The 19,294-nt window shown below is 33.6% G+C and overlaps 1 protein-coding gene across 2 annotated transcripts in view; it reads left to right on the plus strand.

Annotated features, from left to right (window-relative positions):
* AGO3 (argonaute RISC catalytic component 3) overlaps nt 1-19,294 on the plus strand; it is a 102,549-nt gene that overhangs the window by 36,827 nt on the left and 46,428 nt on the right. The window lies entirely within an intron of this gene.

A 19,294-nucleotide genomic window follows, 5' to 3' on the forward strand; every position in this document is an offset into this window, starting at 1 on the left:
TTCATTTATTAAGGTAGACTGAAATTAATATCCATTAGAGCTATCATTTTGATTATGTTTATATCATTTATTTCCTTATTTATTTTTGTTGTTTTGTTCTCTTAGACTAGGAGATATAAAATTAAATTTCTTGTTATTAATGTGTTTTTGTCTGTTTCTCCTTATATCTCCTATAGTTTCTGCTTTCTGAATGTTGCTGTTGTGTTATTGGGAGATATATGTTCATATCTGCGTTTTTTTCATTGTGAATTGTGACTTTCACAATGATGAAATGACCTTCTTTTTAGACATTTTGACCAAAATCCTACATTATCTAATACAAGGATTATAATCTATGTTTTTGTGAACTTTATTCTATCCTTTAATTTTTCCTTTGCTTTGTTTTTTTATACTTTCTTAATCATAGATATATCTTGACAACAGCATGAATAATTTTGCTTTGTGGATCAGTTTAAAGCTTTTTTTCTATTTAATGAATAAGTTAAGCAATACAGATGAGGAGGACATATCTTCCTTCCTGTATGTCAAGACACACCATTGGTCTTGGTTTTGCCAAATTATTTTATGTCATTTTTCTGATTATATATGTTTTTGAAACTGTAAGTGGTGTATTTTCTGTGCTTTTTAAATGGTAGTTCTAATGTTAGGAAGGTCCCCCCGCCCCAGTGGTTATGCCTCCTCCCCATGCTCATGCCTTCGTATGATACCCATCTTCCTCTCTTTTTTTAAAGTAGTGTCTTTTGTTTCCCTTAATGAGTAACAAATTATATTAGCTTTATTCTCTTCCCTTCTTTCCTCCCTCTTTTTACTAACTAATTTTAGCCAATATAGCATTATTTTATTGCTGTTTATAATTCTTCTCTTTAATTTTGCTTAAATTTTTACTATTTGACTTTCACCTTTGACTCCTATCTATTATATATAAGGTGCAGTTGTTGAGCTTGTTCTACTTTTTATATTTTTGACTCTTATCATTCCTTTATTTGAATATAATATTATTCCTACATTCTTAGAGTATGTAGCAGTCGCATTTATTCTATCATCTATATGTCCATTTGTTTTCATCTTAAATTTGCATTTAAATGTATTGGTGCTCACTGCCAGTTCTTTTGTTGAAGTTTTTCCTGTCATCTGTTGGTTTCACTTTGTCCTCAAGTTGTTTCTTCAAGAAGGGCTAATATTAATAAGAGCTGAGTTTTTGCATACTGTATTGTCTATAGCCTTATTCCCGAAGAACTGTTCAGCTAGATATAAAATTATTGACACGTTTTTCTGTGATTATCTTGTACATACTTTTCCATTGTCTTCCAACATTGAGTATTCAGTAGAGAAGTTTGATGCCAGCTTGATTTTATTTTTCTTAGAAGGGATCTGCTTTATTTGTTTGGTTGCTGAAAGTATTTTTTCCAGTTATTTTACTAGATTATTTTTTTAGTTGACCATTTTAGGTCCGTTTTATTTATAACATGAGATTCCCTTTGAAAGTGTAGGTACAATTCATATCTTTTTAAAAAATCGATCATTTTATTTTCTTTTTAACATTTCTATTCTGTGTGCTCTTTACTGTGCTTTTTGTGGTATATATTTTACCATGTGCTCATTGCAGTTTAGTTTTCATTTTTAAATTTTTAAAAATCTTTCTCTTCCCTTTTTTTCCTGAGTCCTCCAGTGCTTGTTTCACCTCCTCCTTTTGACTGGCTATCTCTTCCTTGAGTTCTTAAATTTCTGCTCTGAGATCTTTCTTCATAGCTGTGTTAAAGATTTTTGAATTCATGTTAAAAATTAGGGTTATAATTTTCATCAACTTTTTGATGATATTGTCTGTTGAGTTTTCTTTGTCAGATGTTGCACTGCTTTTTTTACTTTTTGTTGTTGTTTTCGTGATATCTTTGTATGGATACTTATCACTTTTTTGTTGTTCATATTTGAATGAGATGAGGTTTTCCAAACTACCTATTAGAAGAAACTTCAGGGGTGTTGGAGGAACTTAGGAACACCGTTGGAACAAAGTAGTTTTCGAGGTTTCTCTGCTCAAGGCATCTGTCCTCTATTGTTCTAATGAATTCTTTCTTTAAATTATAACATCTCCTTTGCCTTTCATTAACTTACATGGTTTGGTGTGAACCTCCAGCCACGAGTTCCCCCAGGTCCTTACTGGTTTCTGCTACCGAGGGATGCAGCTCCTGCCTTTTAAACTGCCTGCCTCAAATGTTAACAATTGCACGATTTGTGAAAAGTATACAAGAGTTATTTGTACTATTATAACTTTTCTGTAAGTTTGAAATTATTTCAGAATAAGAAATTACAAAAGAAAAGTGCATGCCTCACTTTTAGAAGAGTAGTCCTGTCTGAGATCTGTCACTTCTAGACCAAACTTCACTCACTCCCATGACGTTTTCTACACCTCCTTTCTCTGAGATTCTTCCATTCAATCTCAGTTAGAAACATTGAAGTTCTCACTTAGGATAGGACTCTTTCATTCTGGGAGTGAAAATTTGCTGTTATCCCACTAGGCCTCTTTATACCTGTCATTCTCCCATGCTCAGATGCAGCTTCTTGTATAGATTCTACTAGTCCCAAGTACTTTGGGCCATATTTTCTGATAATTTGGCATTTTCAGGTTTTAATTATCTCCTAGTTTCACTGAAGATGTATGTGTTTTGTTTTGTTTTTTTTCTTTCATTTTTAATCTTTTTAAAAAAACATTCTCTTTGTTGCTCTGTACAGGTTCTAGGACAAAGATGGGAAAATTTGGAACTAAATTGTTATGTTCCTACTGGAACTTGAAGTCCATCTTTGGAAATTATTAAGAAGTCATTTCTAAGTAACCCATTGGTCAAATAAATCACAAAGGAAATTTAAAATATTTTGAACTGAAGGGTAATGAATATAGTATGTATCAACTGATATGATCAACTAAAGCAATGCTTAGAGAGAATTTAAAACTTTAAATGCCTATTACAAAAGAAAAGCATCAGTGACCTGAGCACTCATCTCAACAAGTTAGAAAAGTAACAAAATTAAATGCAAACAGAATAGAAAGAAATAAGAGATAAAAACAGAAATTAATGAAGTAGAAAACAAACTTATTTCTGTCCTTTAGATAGGGAGGCTTCAAAAGTTTTTAAGAAGGATAGTGACATGATCATATTTGTTTTCCAGAAAGAGACCTCTGGCAGCAGTGTGGAGAATAGATAGAGGAGAAAAAACTAATCTGAGAAGCCAGTTAGGAGGCTTTTCAATCACTAGTTCAGGTAAGAGATGGCGATGGTCTAATGTGGGATGGAGAGGAAGGAACACATTACAAGGATTAAGCTGAAAAAATAGGTTTAAGAACCAGGTCCAGCAAAAACTTTGGGTGTAGTTACTGGTACATGGAACTGATTGGAAACAAATAGACCAGAAGCTTTACTAGGTTTTCGAAGGAATTGTTTTTAAAAATAACTGCAAAACCAGTTGTATCAGTCTAGGTTCAACTAGAGAAGCAGAACCAGTAGAAGTTACGTATAGAGGGAGAGTTGGTTCATGCAGTTGTAGGAGCTAGCTAGGCAGGTCTGAAATCCTTAGGGCAGGCTATGAGGAAGAACAGGCTGGAAATCTTAGGCATGGGCTGAAGCTGTTGTCTATAGGTGGAGTCAGTCTCTCTCGCTCTCACTCTTTTTCTCTGGAGAGCTCAGCCCAGCTTTTAAGCCTTTCAACTAATTGAATCAGACCCATCCACATGATCCAGGACAGTCTCCCTTATTTAAAGTCATCTGATTATGGACTTTAATTACATCTACAAAAAAACACCTTCACAGCAACACCTAGATTAGTGTTTGATTGAAAAAATAACAGCTAGTAGCCTAGCCAAGTTGACACCTTAAAATAAAAACAACTACAACTGGCTTGAAAATTTCTGTGATTATTCAGTCCTTGAAACAACCTTCAGGTGCAATGACTGTGCTGTTATAAATTGGCTTCCAATGTACTCTCTAGCGTACATTCAGAATAGTGACTGGGATTTCTACCAGGTATGAATGGTGATGCTGTCAACTGAGTATGGGAGGTATAGATCTGCTGTTGCTGGTTAGTTGGCAGTATACACCATTTACAGATAGATAAATGTTAATATGTCCAAATTTCAAGGATTCTGTGAAATATATGGATAGAGATATCTAGTGTGTAGTTAGAAATTAAGGTCAGAAAGTCTGTAGAGGTGGGAACTAGTAAGAGAGTTGAGACTCCTCAGTATATAAATTCATATTTGAAACTATAGAAGCAGAAAAAATTATTTAGGAATAGTATTTAGATTGAAACAGGAAAGAGAAGGATAAGGCAATGGGGAATACTAGCCTTTAAGGAAGGAAGAAAAACCAGTGAACAAGTAGTGATTATCACAGGCAATATGAGAGCAAAAAAATGGTGTCAAAGAAGCCAAGAGAAGAAACATATTCAAAAAGTAGATGAAAAAGTAGATGATTTCACAGTTAAACAATGAGAGCTTTTTCAGTAAAATCCAAGAGCAAGGCAAAGATATCAGTACTATGATTTTTAGCCACTATTATGTTTGCTAATTTCTGTTCTTCTTACAGGTTTCAATCTACATGTTACTTCCTTGAGAAGCAGTGTTTGACACCCTTCTCCCCCCATCCAGCCATCCCCCAAGTCTGAGTTAGGTATTTCTCTTATGTATTCCCATAGCACAGTGTACTTCCCCTGTAAATTAGCATGCATCACCCTGAATTATAAGTGTTTATTGTTCTGTGTCTCCTATTAGAATGAAGGCTTCATGAAGCCAGGGACTGTCCATCTTACTCACCAGTGTCCCCTCTGTGCCTAGTACAAGTGTTGGTCATGTTAAGCAAAGAGTGAATAAGTAAATCCAAGAGCATAGAGGAAGAGCATCCCAATGAGCCTGGAAAGTCGGAAAAATATTTGTAAGAGTAAGTGATGTCTTAGCTGAACTTTAACAAATATAATGAGATCAAGAGTTTGGATTGGAAAGGAGGTACCCATGAATAAAAGATTTCTGAGAGGTCTCTAAAATATTATAAAACTATATTGAAAGATATAAGAAAAAATCTAAGTAAATGAAGTATATTAGGCTTATTGAAAGACTCAATTTTATAAGAGGTCAGTTCTCCAAAAATTAATGTGTAAATATATATATCATGAAATTTGATAAGTTCAGTGTTAAGATTTATATAGAAGAATAAATGACCAAGAGAAGGCAATACAATTTTAAAGAAAAACAAAGAAGGAATTGCCCTACTTATAGAACTATAACAATTATACCACACTGCCTTAAGTGCAGGGACAGACAAATTAATGAAGCAGAAAGGGAGCCTAGAAACAAGGCACATGAGTGTATTTATCGAAACTGTGTAAATGTCTGAAATGGCATTTCAAATCAGGGGAAAGAATAGAATACTTAATAAATCATGTTTATACAGTTGTTAACCATTTGAAAAAAATAATTAGATCCACCTCACATTATACCCAAAATTTATTTCTAGGTGGATTATGATCTTGAATGTGAAAAGAAAACCTTTGAAATTCTTTTAGGGAAAAAAATAGGATATCTCTGACACTGAACAAAATACAAAGTAGAAAACATAAAGGAAAGTTTGGATAAACTTGACTACATCAAGATTTAAAACTTGTTTAGTACAAAAGACACCATAAAACAAAGTTAAAATACTGCAGCTCATACAGCTGAGAGCTTTACAAAATATAAGGGAAGATGAATAGAAAAATAGGTAGTTCTCAGAAGAGGAAACCAAATAGCTAATAGATACATGAAAAGATTCTCAAATTCATTAGTAATCAGGAAATTGCACATGAAATCTATAAAGTACTATATCACACACATCCAATTTGTAATATACACATAATATGTGCCTGAGGCAATATATGTAATAGCTGAAAATTGGAAACAGTTTAAATTCTTATCAGTAGTGCAATGAATAAACAGTACATAAATTGTTACGTAATATTGTAGTGTGCTATATAACAGTTAAATGAATGACAGTGTTGGGGGATAAACAGCAAAAATATAAATTTAAGATAGACCTGGCCAGTTAGGTCAGTTGGTTAGAGCGCGGTGCTGATAAAATGAAAGTATATACTGGGTATGTACAAATGCAGTAAAACTGAAAACCTAGGTGGGATGAGTGTACACCAGTCTCAGGATTGTGGTTCCCTTTAGAAAGAAAGAAGGAAGAGGAATGGAATAGGTTGGCTGGTGTAGGGAGAATAGAGAGATCAAAAAGGCTGATTATTTCAAGAAAAATATGAGAGTTTATTTGTGTGAACAAAGTGTAACTTGTGCCATTGTCAAGCAAATAATGAGATCTTTTTAAAAAAAAAGATTTATGGTATCTTAATGAAAATAAAGCCTAAAATTCTAAATCAGTTTATTTTCTCCCAACCTTTATTGAGGTATGATTGACAAATAAAAATTGAAGTATGCTTAAGGTATACAACATGGTTTTTGATAATATGTATACATTGTGAAATGATTACCACAATCAAGCTAATTAACATTCATCACCTCACATAGTTAGTTCCCTATGTGTGTGTGTATGAGATGAGAACATTTGAAATCGACTTTCAGCAAATTTCAAGTGTACAATAAATACATTATTATTAAATATAGTACCATGCTGTACATTAGGTCTCCAGAACTTATCTTATAACTGCAAGTTTGTACCCTTTGACCAACATCTCCCCATGTCTCCCACTTACCCCCCAGACCTTAGGTAACTAGCATTCTACCCTCTGTTTTTTTAACTGGCTGGCCGGTAAGGGGACCTAAACCCTTGACCTCAGTGTTATCAACACCATGCTCTAACCAACTGAGCTAACCGGCCATCCTACACATTATCTTTTGATTCTACTTTTTCCTGAACTTTTAAAAATATCCTCAAATATATATATATCACTATATTATATATATATATGTGTGTATATATCACATTTTCTTTATCCATTAATCGATTGACACTTAGGGTGTTTCCATATATTGGCCATTGTGAATAATGCTGCAGTGAATGTGAGAGTTCAGCTATCTCTTTGAGATAGTGATTTTATTTCCTTTGGAAATATACCCAGAAGTGGGATTGCTGGATCATATGGTAGTTCTATTTTTAATTTTTTTAGAAACCTTCATACTGTTTTCCATAATGAATGTACTAAGGATTATTTATTAAATGCAAATAAAATGTAATGCTGCTGTGAAAATAATGAGGGGAAATATTGTTCTGACCATCTTACTTGTTTGTTTCTTTTTTTGTCTCGGTGTGATTTTGATTTTGCAACCCTTGCATTTTGCATACTGCACTAAACAAAACAGCCTTTATTGAACTTGAAATCATCTGGAGAAGACTGGTATTGGTCAATATAATAAGTGTTACAAAGGAGAATACCAAGTGCAGTGGAAACATTTAACAGGGATCCATTCTAATCTTAGGGGTTGAAGAGTTGCCTGAGGAAGTAACAGACGGGAGCTAGGTGAAGTTGGTGGTGGAGATCAGTGTGGAAAAGCACTCTAAGAAAGAGAGCAATATAGTTCTCTCTAATTGTGTGATTAAACTTGTCTTGAGAATGATTGTTTTTTTTTTTTTTTTTTTTCTTCGTGACCGGCACTCAACCAGTGAGTGCACCAGTCATTCCTATATAGGATCCGAACCCGCGGCGGGAGCGTTGCCACGCTCCTAGTGCAGCACGCTACCGAGTGCGCCACGGGCTCGGCCCGAGAATGATTGTTTTATTGGTATTTAATATCCTAACTCTCACCTATGTAATTACTGTATTTTACCAATCTAAGACAAAAGGTTTTTTTCCACATTTCAACATCTCTGAAATTGGGAGATAATTGATAGTTTGTCACAGTTTAATTTTCAGTTTTCTTTTTTAAGAATACATAAAATATATTGTTGCACCTTACCATGAATGGCATCTTAGATTTGATGAAATGCAGGTTATTTCTTTAGTTTAGCCTACTTTGAGGCCAAACCCATTTGCAATTTGTGTTGTATTATTGAAATTCACACATTTTAAGAGCATCAGTCAATCTGATGTTTGTTAGTTGTAGCTCCCTTAAGATGTTTTTATTTATCACTTAACTATGTACCAGATAGAATGAACGCTAAGCACTTTATATTAATCATCTCATACAATCATCTCACAATTGTATGAGTTAGATTATATCCCCAACTGAAAATTAGATACAGAAAGTCACTTGCCCAAGGTCTCATAGTTTATATTCAGATGGTGGAGGTCAATTCTTCTGACTTCATAGCTTACACCTTTAACATTCACAGCTCTATGCTGTATCCCTTAAGAAGGAAGATTCCTGGCAGGCAAATCTCAAACCTTAGACATCACAGTTAAAAAAAACTTTATTTTTATTTACTTTCTTGTCCTTTTCATTAAAAAGTAGCTTTCTATAAAACATTCGCTATCCTAGTCAAAGGTAGTCAGAATATATAAGTGGTTTTAGAATTTAGTGATTGTAATTTATTTTTGTCTGAGAGTCAGAAGTTCACACTTCATATGCTTCCTTTGTAAGGAAAACAGATTTCTAGTAAGTAATAATCACAGTATTAGCATTGCTTGTTTCATGTGTTTGTCTTTAGTTCAGGTATAAAATCTCTAAGATTAAGAAATAATTTGATTTTGTAATATTAAAATTAATCCTCTCAGAAATAGATCAAAGCAGAACATTTCTTAGATTGGAATGAGTTGTCAGTTGATTCAGGTAGCAAGGCAGGAACTTTATCAATGCGTGGTCAAGGAAGGCCAACTAAATATATCTTGGTCAAGCTTGCCCAGATGGTCTTTCCTCACATTAGAAAATCCTCAGAGTAGGGCCGACCCCATGGCTCACTCGGGAGAGTGTGGTGCTGGTAGCACCGAGGCCGCAGGTTCGGATCCTATATAAGGATGGCCAGTGCGCTCACTGGCTGAGCATGGTGCAGACCACACTGAGCTGAGGGTTGCGATCCCCTTACCGGTCAAAAAAAAACAAAAGAAAATCCTCAGAGTATAATGGCAGCAGGAGTCTTAGTGACAGCCTTCATCAAATCTGTTTCTTGATTCACACCATTTCAGTCTGGTTGAGTATGCCTTTTATATTTGGTACACAGCTGTCTGTCCTCCCTAGATCGCACTTCACTGTTGCCCTGGGGAATTCCTTTTGTCTTTTTCCTATATTGATTTCTTGTTTCCTTTTCTTCCTCTTTTTTTTTTTTTTTTTTTTTTAAATTTTATTTCAGAAGCTTCATGACAAAGGGCTACACAGGAAGCAAGTTTTTTTGATACCTTACATATTGGAAAATGCATTTCATCAACAAACTTAAGTGATAGCTGAGTTTCTATGTTGGAAATAATTTTCCTTCAGAAATTTGAAAGCATTGTTTCATTTTTAAAATAGCTGTACTGAGGTTTTATTTACAAACCATAAAATTCATTCATTTTAAGTGTACATTGTTGTCTTTTTACTTCCCTTGTTTTCCTTTACTTTCTGGAAAATTTTCTCAATTTCATCTTCCAACTCTCTTCACTTTTTTGTTTTTGCTATTATGTTGCTATTTCCAATAGGTCTTTTTTATTTTCTGAATGTTATTTTTTATAGCACACTGTTCTTGTTTCACAGGTGCACTATCCTCTCTTACCTCTCTGAGCATAATTTGTTGTGGAGTTCTTTCCGCACATACTTACGCTTTCCCCAAATTACTTTTTGTTTGTTTGGATCCCTGTCTTCCATTCTGGAGGCTTTCCTCAGATACGCAGTATCTTTGATTATCTATTCATGATTCAGTAGGAGTCTAAAACACTGCCTGGAAACTCTGAATGTATGGATGAGGCTTGTTGACTCTAAGCTAATCATAGGATGATTTCAGTGGGCTGAGGTTGGGAAATCTACAGTGTTAGGATCCTTAGGTGTCTCTTCTTGGCATCAAGGTACCCAGCGATGAATCTTCCAGACTCCTTCCTGAAGGGCAACAGTCTGGTTGACTGCATTCTGGATGCAAAGTTGAGTATTCTCGCAGAGGGAATTGCTGCATTCAGCATTTAGTATGTTTACAGTCATTTAATCCCATGTTTTTGTTACAGTCATGTGCCCTCAGCTGTGCCTGGCATCCTCCTTCCAGAGAGCCTTGTTTTACCTTTTCCAGAGAATAAACCTCCAGATTTATGCAAGGATGAAAAAGGAGTACTTGCTCACTAATGTGGACCTAGACGGGATCTAGGACTCTACCTACTTCTCAAACTGCTGTCCTCTTTATTTTTCAGCACCACTCCCATCTTTTTATCACTTGTTTCAGAGGAACCTTGTACTGCCAATTCTTGTGTCTTTTGAGGACTCAGAGCGAATGCAGTTGGTTCTTACCTTTCCCAACACACCCAGCTATGATTTCATTTTCTCGGGTCTGCTATGTCAATTACAACTTGCCCACTTGCTTTTCATTTTCCAAAGTTTAATGTATTTCCTGTTCTGTTCTGTTCCCCCCCTCCTTCTAGGTTTTATGTCTGTCTGTCTTTCTTTCTTTTTTTAATTACTTACCATAGTTATAGTGGAGTTTAGGGAAAAAATGAAGTGAGATGCTCATGGTTAATGTGCCATCTTAACCCAGAATCTGTTCTTAGAGGGTAGGGGCTTTTGTTCATCTCTAAATTCCAACTCATAAAGGAATCTGTGATATATAGTAGATACATAATATGTTTGAATGGATTATTGTCTTATTTTACATCTGTATTAGTTGTCTATCACTGCATATCAAATTATCCCAAAACTTAGAGACTAAAAAAAAACATTTCACACAGTTTCTATTAGTCAGGAATTCGAGAGTGATTTAGCTGATTGGTTCTGGTTTAGGGCCTCTCAAGAGCCTGCAGTCATCTGAAAGCCTTATGGCAGCTGTGGCACTCACTTCCAGGATGACTTACTCAATTGGTAACAACTTAATTCTGGAAGCTTCAGTTACCTACCATGTGTTTCTCTCCATAAGGCTGTTTAAGTGTACTCACGATATTGTGGCTTGCTTCCTCCAGAGCAAGTAATCCATAAGAGAGCAAGGCAGAAGCTGTAATAACATTAAGACCTAGCACTGAGAGTTAGATTCTGCCTTTTTCATAATATCCTATTGGTTATACAGATCAGTTACACTCAGTGTGGGAGGGGACTACACAAAGCTGTGAATAAGACTCATTAGGGACCATCTTGGAGACTGGCTACCACACAGTTTCCATCTTAAGCTAAAAAAGGAATAGCAAATTAAACCAAAGTAAATAGAAGGTAAGAAATAATAAAGATCAGAGCAAAATTAATGAAATAGAAAACAGTACAGAAAATCTGAAGCCAACTGTTGGTTCTTTCAAAAAATTAATAAACTAGCAAGATTAATTTTTAAAAAATAGAACAGATTGCCAGTTTCAGGAATGAAAGGAGTTGGGGTATCACTAAAGATCCTTTGGAATTGAAAGGTTAATAAGGGAATGTTATGAATAACTTTATGCCAATGAATTTGATAACTTAGATGAAACAAATTTCCTGACAAGCACAACTTTTCCAAAATTGACTCAAGAAAGAAATCTGAATAGCCCTGTATCAAAGAAACGGAATTCATAATCCTTTCTCACACAGAAAACTCCACTGGTGAATTTTATCTGACATTTAAGGCAAAAGTAATACCAATCTTTCACAGATTCTTTCAGAAAATAGAAGAGGAAGGAGGGTTTTCCAACTCATTTTTTTGAAGCAGTATACCTGATACACCTGACAAAGACAATATAATCCTCTCAACAGACAGAAAAATCATTTGACACATTTTAACATTCTCATGATAAAATTTACAACAAACTAGCAATAAAAGAAAATTTCTTAGGCTGGCTGGTTAGCTCAGTTGCTTAGAGCATGTTATTATAACACCAAGGTCAAGGGTTTGGATCCCTGTAGCAGCCAGCTGCCAAAAAAGAAAAACCTACAGCCATCATCATACTTATAAGATGAAAAGACTGAACACTTTTGCACTGAGATCAAGAACAATGCAAGGATGCTTGCTCTTACTACTTCTATTCAGTATCATACTGGAGGTCTCAACCAGTAATGAAGCAGAAAATGAAATAAAAGGCATAATGTTGGAAGAAATAAAACTATTCGTAGAAGACATAATAGTCTACTTATATATCTTTTTTTCTCGTGGCTACAATTGTAACTCTGCTGTACTCTTAAAGTGACATATTTGCTTTAAAAAAAGTGCATAAAAAATCCTACTAGAATTAATATGTGAATTTAGCAAGGTCATAGGTTACTAGTTGCATATATACTAGCAATAGAACAATAATACCAGCATTCAATAATGAGAAAAAGGAAAAAATTTGAGTACCATTTATAATAATGTCAGAAGCCATGTATTATTGAGTAATAACTTTAATGAAAGATGTGCAAGGCCCCTACACTGAAAGGTACAAAGCAATACTGAGAAAGGTGAGGAAAATATAAAGAGGTATACCATGTTCTTGAATCAGAAAAATTAAGATGCCCATCCTCACCAAATTGATCTGTATATACTCACGCAATAAACTGAACACAATAGAAATCCCATTGGGCTTTTAAAAATATTCATAAATTGACAAGCTAATTCTAAGATGTATATGGAAATGCAAAGAACATAACATTTCTATTTTGCATAGGCCAAACCTTTTAAAGAAGAACAAACTTGGAGGATTTATACTACCCGTTTTCAAGACATGCTATAAAGCTACAGTAATCAAAACTGTGATACTGGGGTAAAGATAGACATATAAGTCAAGTTATAGAATAGCTACAGGAATAGACCCACTCATGTGATATGTAGAGTTTTGACAAAGGGACCAACATAATTCAATGGGAAAAAGGATAGTCTTTCAATAAATGATGCAGGAACAACTAGGTATTTGTATGAAAAAAAAAAAATTAAACCGTACTTCCTACCATACACAAAATTTAATTCAAAGTGTATCACAGGCCAAAATAAAAATTAGAACTGGGAAATTTCTAAAAGAAAACAGGAAGAATATTCATGACCTTGAAGTAGGCTAGGATTTCTTAGTAAATTGGAAACCTCGTCTAAATTAAAAACCTCTCTTGGGGCCAGCCTGTGGCTCACTTTGGAGAGCGTGGTGCTGACAACACCAAGTCAAGGGTTAAGATCCTCTTACCGGTCATCTTTTTAAAAAATCTCATAAGAAATTCCACCTTTTTATTTTTTTTAATTGTACATATTTATGGGGTACTGTGTGACATCTATACAACATTCTAATGATCAAATCAGGTCAATCAACATATTTGCCACCTCAAACATCATGTGTTATGAACATTCAAAATCTTCTCTTTTACTGATTGAAAGTCTGCATGTTTTCTCCTCTAAAAAAACACCATTAGGAAAATGAAAAGACAAGCTACAGCTGGGAGAAAACATTTACCAAACATATATCTGAACAAAATATTTGTATACAGAATATGTGAAAAAGTACATAACTCAGTAATACAACAGGAAAAAAAGTGGTCAAAAGCAGATACTTCACAAAAGAGGATGCGTGAATGGCTGGTAAGCACTTGAGAAGATGCTAAACATGATTGGTCATCCAGAAGATGCAAATAAGAACCACAATGAGATACCACTCATACCCATTAGATTGGCTAAATTTAAAAGACTGACAGTACCAAGTGTTAACAAGGATGTGGGACAACTGTAAATGGTAGGAGTGTAAAATGGTACAACCACTTTGAAAAATAGTTCAGCATTTTCTTTTAAAGTTAAATATTCTCTTGCCATATAACCCACCAATTCTACTCTTAGGTCTTTACCCAAGAGAAATGAAAATATGTCCATACAAGTATTTCTGTATGTATGTTTGCATGTTCATAATAACTAGAAACTGGAAACAACCCAAATGGCCAACAAGAGGTGATTGGAGAAACAAATTGTAATGTGTTCATTCAATGGAATACAGAACAATTAACAGTATAATTCATGCAACAATTTGGGTGAATCTCAACTAATTAAGATATGCAAAAGAAGCCAAACAAAATGACCTGTACAGTATAATTTTATTTATACAAAGTTCTGGAACCGGTTAATCTATTATGAATGGTTATTATTATAAGTGGTTGCCTACGGCAGATGTGGAACAAACTGATTACAAAGGGACAGCAGGAAAGCACCTCCTGGGGTGATGGAAATGTTCTCTCTTACATGGGGTGCTAATAGCATAGATGTATACATTTGGCAAAATTATTGAACTTTATACTTAAAAAGTATTTTGTTATATGTAAGTTATATTTCAAATTTGTTTTTTTAAAAAATGAGATACCACTGCACACCCACCAGGATGGCTACAATTCAAGCCTAACCATACTTAGCAGTTGATGGGAGTTTAGCACAACAGTGAGTCTTACAACACTGCTTGTGAGAGGGTCAGTTGTTAAAACCACTGTGAAAGAGTTTGGCATTATCTGAGAAAGAGATACACATCTCTCATGACCCAGCAATTCCATTCCAAGATATAGCATATTCTAGTGGAGAAATTTGTGTGTGTTTACATTCATCAAAAAGACATATAAGGGGCTGGCGGTTTAGCTTAGTTGGTTAGAGTGCCGCCTTGTAACATCAGGGTCAAGGTTTCAGATCCCCATACTGGCCAGTTGCCAAAAAAAAAAAAAAAAAAAAAAAGACATATATAAGAATGTTCATATATATTCATAGTAGCCAAAGAAAGGTACCAGCATTAGAGTAGATGAATTGTGTATTTCTTCAACAGAGTTATGCAGCAATGAAAATGCAGAAACTAGTTACGTTTAATTAATATGGTTGAGTTAGAAACAATCTTCAGAGGAAGTCTCAAAAAGATTATATGCTTTACATTTCTAGTTATATAAAATTCAAGAACTAGGATAGCTAAACTGGTATTTAGGAATAAGGATTTATATTGTGAATATATAACAAGAAGGAAGCAGTTACTATAAAAGTCGGGATTTGGGTTACCTTTAGAAGAGAGAGGAGAAGTTAGGGTTGAGAAAGGTATAGGGAAGAGGCCTCTGGGATACTGGAAATATTTAATTTTTGACCTGAGTGGTGGTTATGTGGATATTCAATTTATAATTTGTTGAGGGGCACCTTTATATTTTGTGCACTTTGGTTAAATAGGTGGTATTTTTGGCAGATTAGCTCAGTTGGTTAGAGTGTGGGGCTAATAACACCAAGGTCCAGGGTTCAATCCCTGTACCAACCAGCTGCCAAAAAATAAGTAAATAAATATGTGATATTTTATATAAAAATTAGAAAAAAACCCTTATCAATTAGTGAATATTTTTTGAGTACTCTATATTTTACTAGGTGATGTAGGAAATACAAAGATATTTAACATGGCCTGTAAAGCAGATAAAGTGTTCACTAATTATTACCATAAAAAGTCATTGTGTAATAAATGATCTTAATAATTTCTGTTCTTATAGCTTTATAGCCATGGAAGTGAACCTATAAGATTGAGGCAAGTAATAGCCATACCATGTAACCTCTCAGGAGGTAGTAGTATATGTACAACATCAAAGTGTAATTGTAGTTACGTTTTTTGCTAGGATCTAGCATTATGTACTGCCCTATTTTACACAATTCATTTTAACCTGGACTCTTTGTACATGTAATCCTAGTTATTTTAAATTTGGCAAATATTATTTTCTTTTTTTCATGTCTGTTGTTTTCTGCTGTGTCCTATCGAGAAATCTTTAGTTTTTGCACCATGAAAAGCAAACTTAATAATTCTAATCTCTTCTTCATGGGTTATTCTTTCATACAGCCTCTTCAAGGAGTTAGTTTACAGAGACAAAATAATTCTGCCTAGAATTAAGACCTCAGTAGATCAATGAGCAAATGACAAGAGTAGATAATTCTTCAAAAAGAGAAAAGGCTCTAGCTCCTACAATGTTCCAGGCACAAGCGGGTACCTTGCATTGACTCTTCACCCCAATGCTATGAGAAATAGATATTTTTCTAATTGTACAGGTGAATAAGTAGAAACTCATGGACATCATAGCTAGAGAGTATTGGGCTAGAATAAGTCTATTTGCTTTTCTAGTCTTTCCTTTTTTCATTATTCTAATACTGCTACACATGAAAAGAAAAAATCTGGTTTAAAAAATAAATATGCAATAATTAATAAGTAAAAAAAAGTTAAAGGATAAATTTCCATCAGAAGCAAAAATGATTGCATGACGTCATAAACAAAAACCAATCTATAACTTTATTTTTTAAGTTTTGTTTATGATGTCTTTTTTCTAAATAGTTTTTATGGTTTGTAGTTTCTGTATCTTGTTTAAGAAATTCTTCCCTACCTCTAAGATCATGAAGATATTCTACATTTTCCAATAAATGTTTGTTTCCTTTTCATGTTTGGTTCTCTGAATAGGAATTTGTTTTTATATATAGTATGAGGTAGGCTTTCAAGTTTATTCTGCTAGTCTGTGTGTCTGTCCCCACAGTCTCTTGATCTGAATAGCATTATAATAAATCTTGATGAATGATAGGGTAGACCTTATTCTTAAGAATTGTCTTAGCTATTCTTGTTTTATTGCTTATTAATTATAGTATCAGGTTGTTAAGTTCCATGCAGAGAAGGGGTTACATCCTGTTGGTATTTTGATTAAAATCGCTTTGATTTTGCAGATTAATTTGGGGATACTTTACGTGAATAGATTATATTACTCTATTTACTTAGATCTTCTGTAATATCTTTCAATAATAAAGATACCTGTTACTTCTATAGATCTTACACATCTTTGGTTTAGATTTCATCTCAAGTGCCTTATGTTTTTTGTTGTGATTTTAAGTGGTATCTCAAAATTACATTTTAAGTGGGTTGCTAGTATATAAGAACGAAATATATTTTTGTATTTTGTTCTTAAATCTAGCAACATTGCTGAACTATTATTCTGTAATTGGTGCACAGATTTTATTGGGTTTTCTATATAGACAGATTGTGAAGAGTAATAATTTTGTTTCTCTTTTTCCAACCTTTTTACCTTTTATTTCTCTTAATTTACTTTACTCTCCCAGCTAGGTCTTCCTATTAAATGAAATTGAATTTACCATAGAATTTTGATAGATGACTTATTTATTTATTTATTTATTTTAAAATAGCAAGGTAGATACACTCTTATCAGATTAAGGAAGTTCCCTTCTAGATATGGTACAGTAAGAATATTTGCTGTAGTGCTGAATTTTATCACGTCCTCTTTTGGGGCCATCATCTATGGAAATGATTGTATACTTATTTTCTTTAATATGTTAATGTAGTATATTTTATTAATATATTTTTATATGTTAAATGTAGATATTACTTTTTTAATAGTAATTAGCTAATTTGTGAAAAGAAAGAAGGAATAAAATGCATATATATGTAGGTTTATTAAATATTAAAGATTCAACCAAGGGGCAAAGAAGCAGATCTTTGATCATTGAAATTCACTCCCGTGCTCGCTTCGGCAGCACATATACTGAAATTCACTCCCAATGCAAAACTGCATTCACTGATTATAAAACAACCTTTATAAGAGCTTTTTATTACTAAATTTAATTTTCATCTCAAATGCCCACCTTCTTGTATAGAAGATGGTAAACAGTAAAGTGACTAGGAGTGTGGTGGGATAAGCAGTTATGGAAGAATAGTAAAAGAAGATTAAACATAATTTTAGCATGTTTGTTTAGTAATTTAGAACTCTGTGTGAAACATTAATTGTAAATGCTAGTGTTATAGTAATGAAGAAAATTTGATCCTGTAGGATTAAAGGAAAGGCAAAAGAAACATGTTGCTCATTGTATATTTATTATCCTTGACTTATTTTTTAAAAATTAACCTAGATCAGTATGTGCTTAAGAACTTAAACAATGTGAATATATATAACTGAAATTTGGTATGTATCCTGCAAGCCTTTTTTTTTTTTACACACAATTTTCTCACATTTTGCAGTAGAAGAATATAATGTATACATTTTTAAAACTACTGTGGATTTGAATAAGTTGTTTAGACTAGTCTTAACAATCTTAACAGTCTCCCTTTGTCTTTTAAGTATTTAGAAACAGAAAGTGTTTCTAAAGTTTATTTGGATGGAAGTTTAGCAATGAGTTTTGATTCCTCTTAAGTCTTTCCCACAGAAGTACTCGTGGATATACACACACACACATATACATATATATGGATGTTCATTGGAATATTGTTTGTAATAGTAAAGAAACAACAACAGCATAACTATTCGTCTTTAGGAACATGAAGTCCATCCATGCAATGGCATTTCCAGCTGTTATGAAAAAGAATGATATGTTTTCATATTAGTACATACAGATTTATCTTTAAGATAGATTAATATAAGGAAAAAAAATTCAAGGCCCAGAATAGTGTTTCTAATGTTTTACTGTTTGTGTTCTTTTTTATTAAGAGGGGAAGAGAGTACATATTCACTTAATTATCACGCACCCATATTGTAGAATAATGTACAGCCATTAGAACGAATGTACTGACGTAAAAAGATCTCTAAAACATATTGCTAATTTTTAAAATAACAAGTCATAAAACATCATCTAATCTCATCTAATAAATTTTATCTACATTTTTATCTGTCTAAGTACATATTAAAAGGAGAGGATGTATATGTACTGTACCTAACTCACAATGGTTACTTAAAGATATTTGGAAAGGGAAGTGGTTGATACTGGAGAGGGTCTTTACTCTGTACATCTCTATATTTTTTGAGTTTTTAATGATGAAACTTTATTCATATATTTCTGCAATAAAAGAAAAAGTAATATTTACTTACTACAGAAAAAAAAAATGAAGATTTATGGTTCATCAGTTAGCTCACTTGGGAGAGTGTGGTGCTGGTAACACCAAAGTCAAGGGTTTGGATCCCCATGTGGGCCAGCAACCCAAAAAAAACAAAAAGAATATTTAAAGATAAAAATTCTAAAAAGAAAATAAAAAAATACTTAAAGTAGCCTCACCACCCACATGTATCCTTAGATAACTACTGTTAAAGCCTTGATAAATATCCTTCAGTAGGTAAGGGATATTTTATGGAGGACATTTAATCCTAAACGAGAGAGAAAGAGAAAGAGCACCACATAAAAAGTTTACACTTAATTCAACAGACAGTGGGCATTTTATTTCAGTAGAAAATAACATGATATCATGTAGCTTATTGTCTATTTTGATTTTACTTTTTATTGGATCCCAGTGCCTTTATAGAACACATCAGTAAGTATGTGTTTAGGAA

This window comes from Cynocephalus volans, chromosome 8, assembly GCF_027409185.1.
Source record: "Cynocephalus volans isolate mCynVol1 chromosome 8, mCynVol1.pri, whole genome shotgun sequence".
In the NCBI taxonomy this organism is placed as follows: domain Eukaryota; kingdom Metazoa; phylum Chordata; class Mammalia; order Dermoptera; family Cynocephalidae; genus Cynocephalus; species Cynocephalus volans.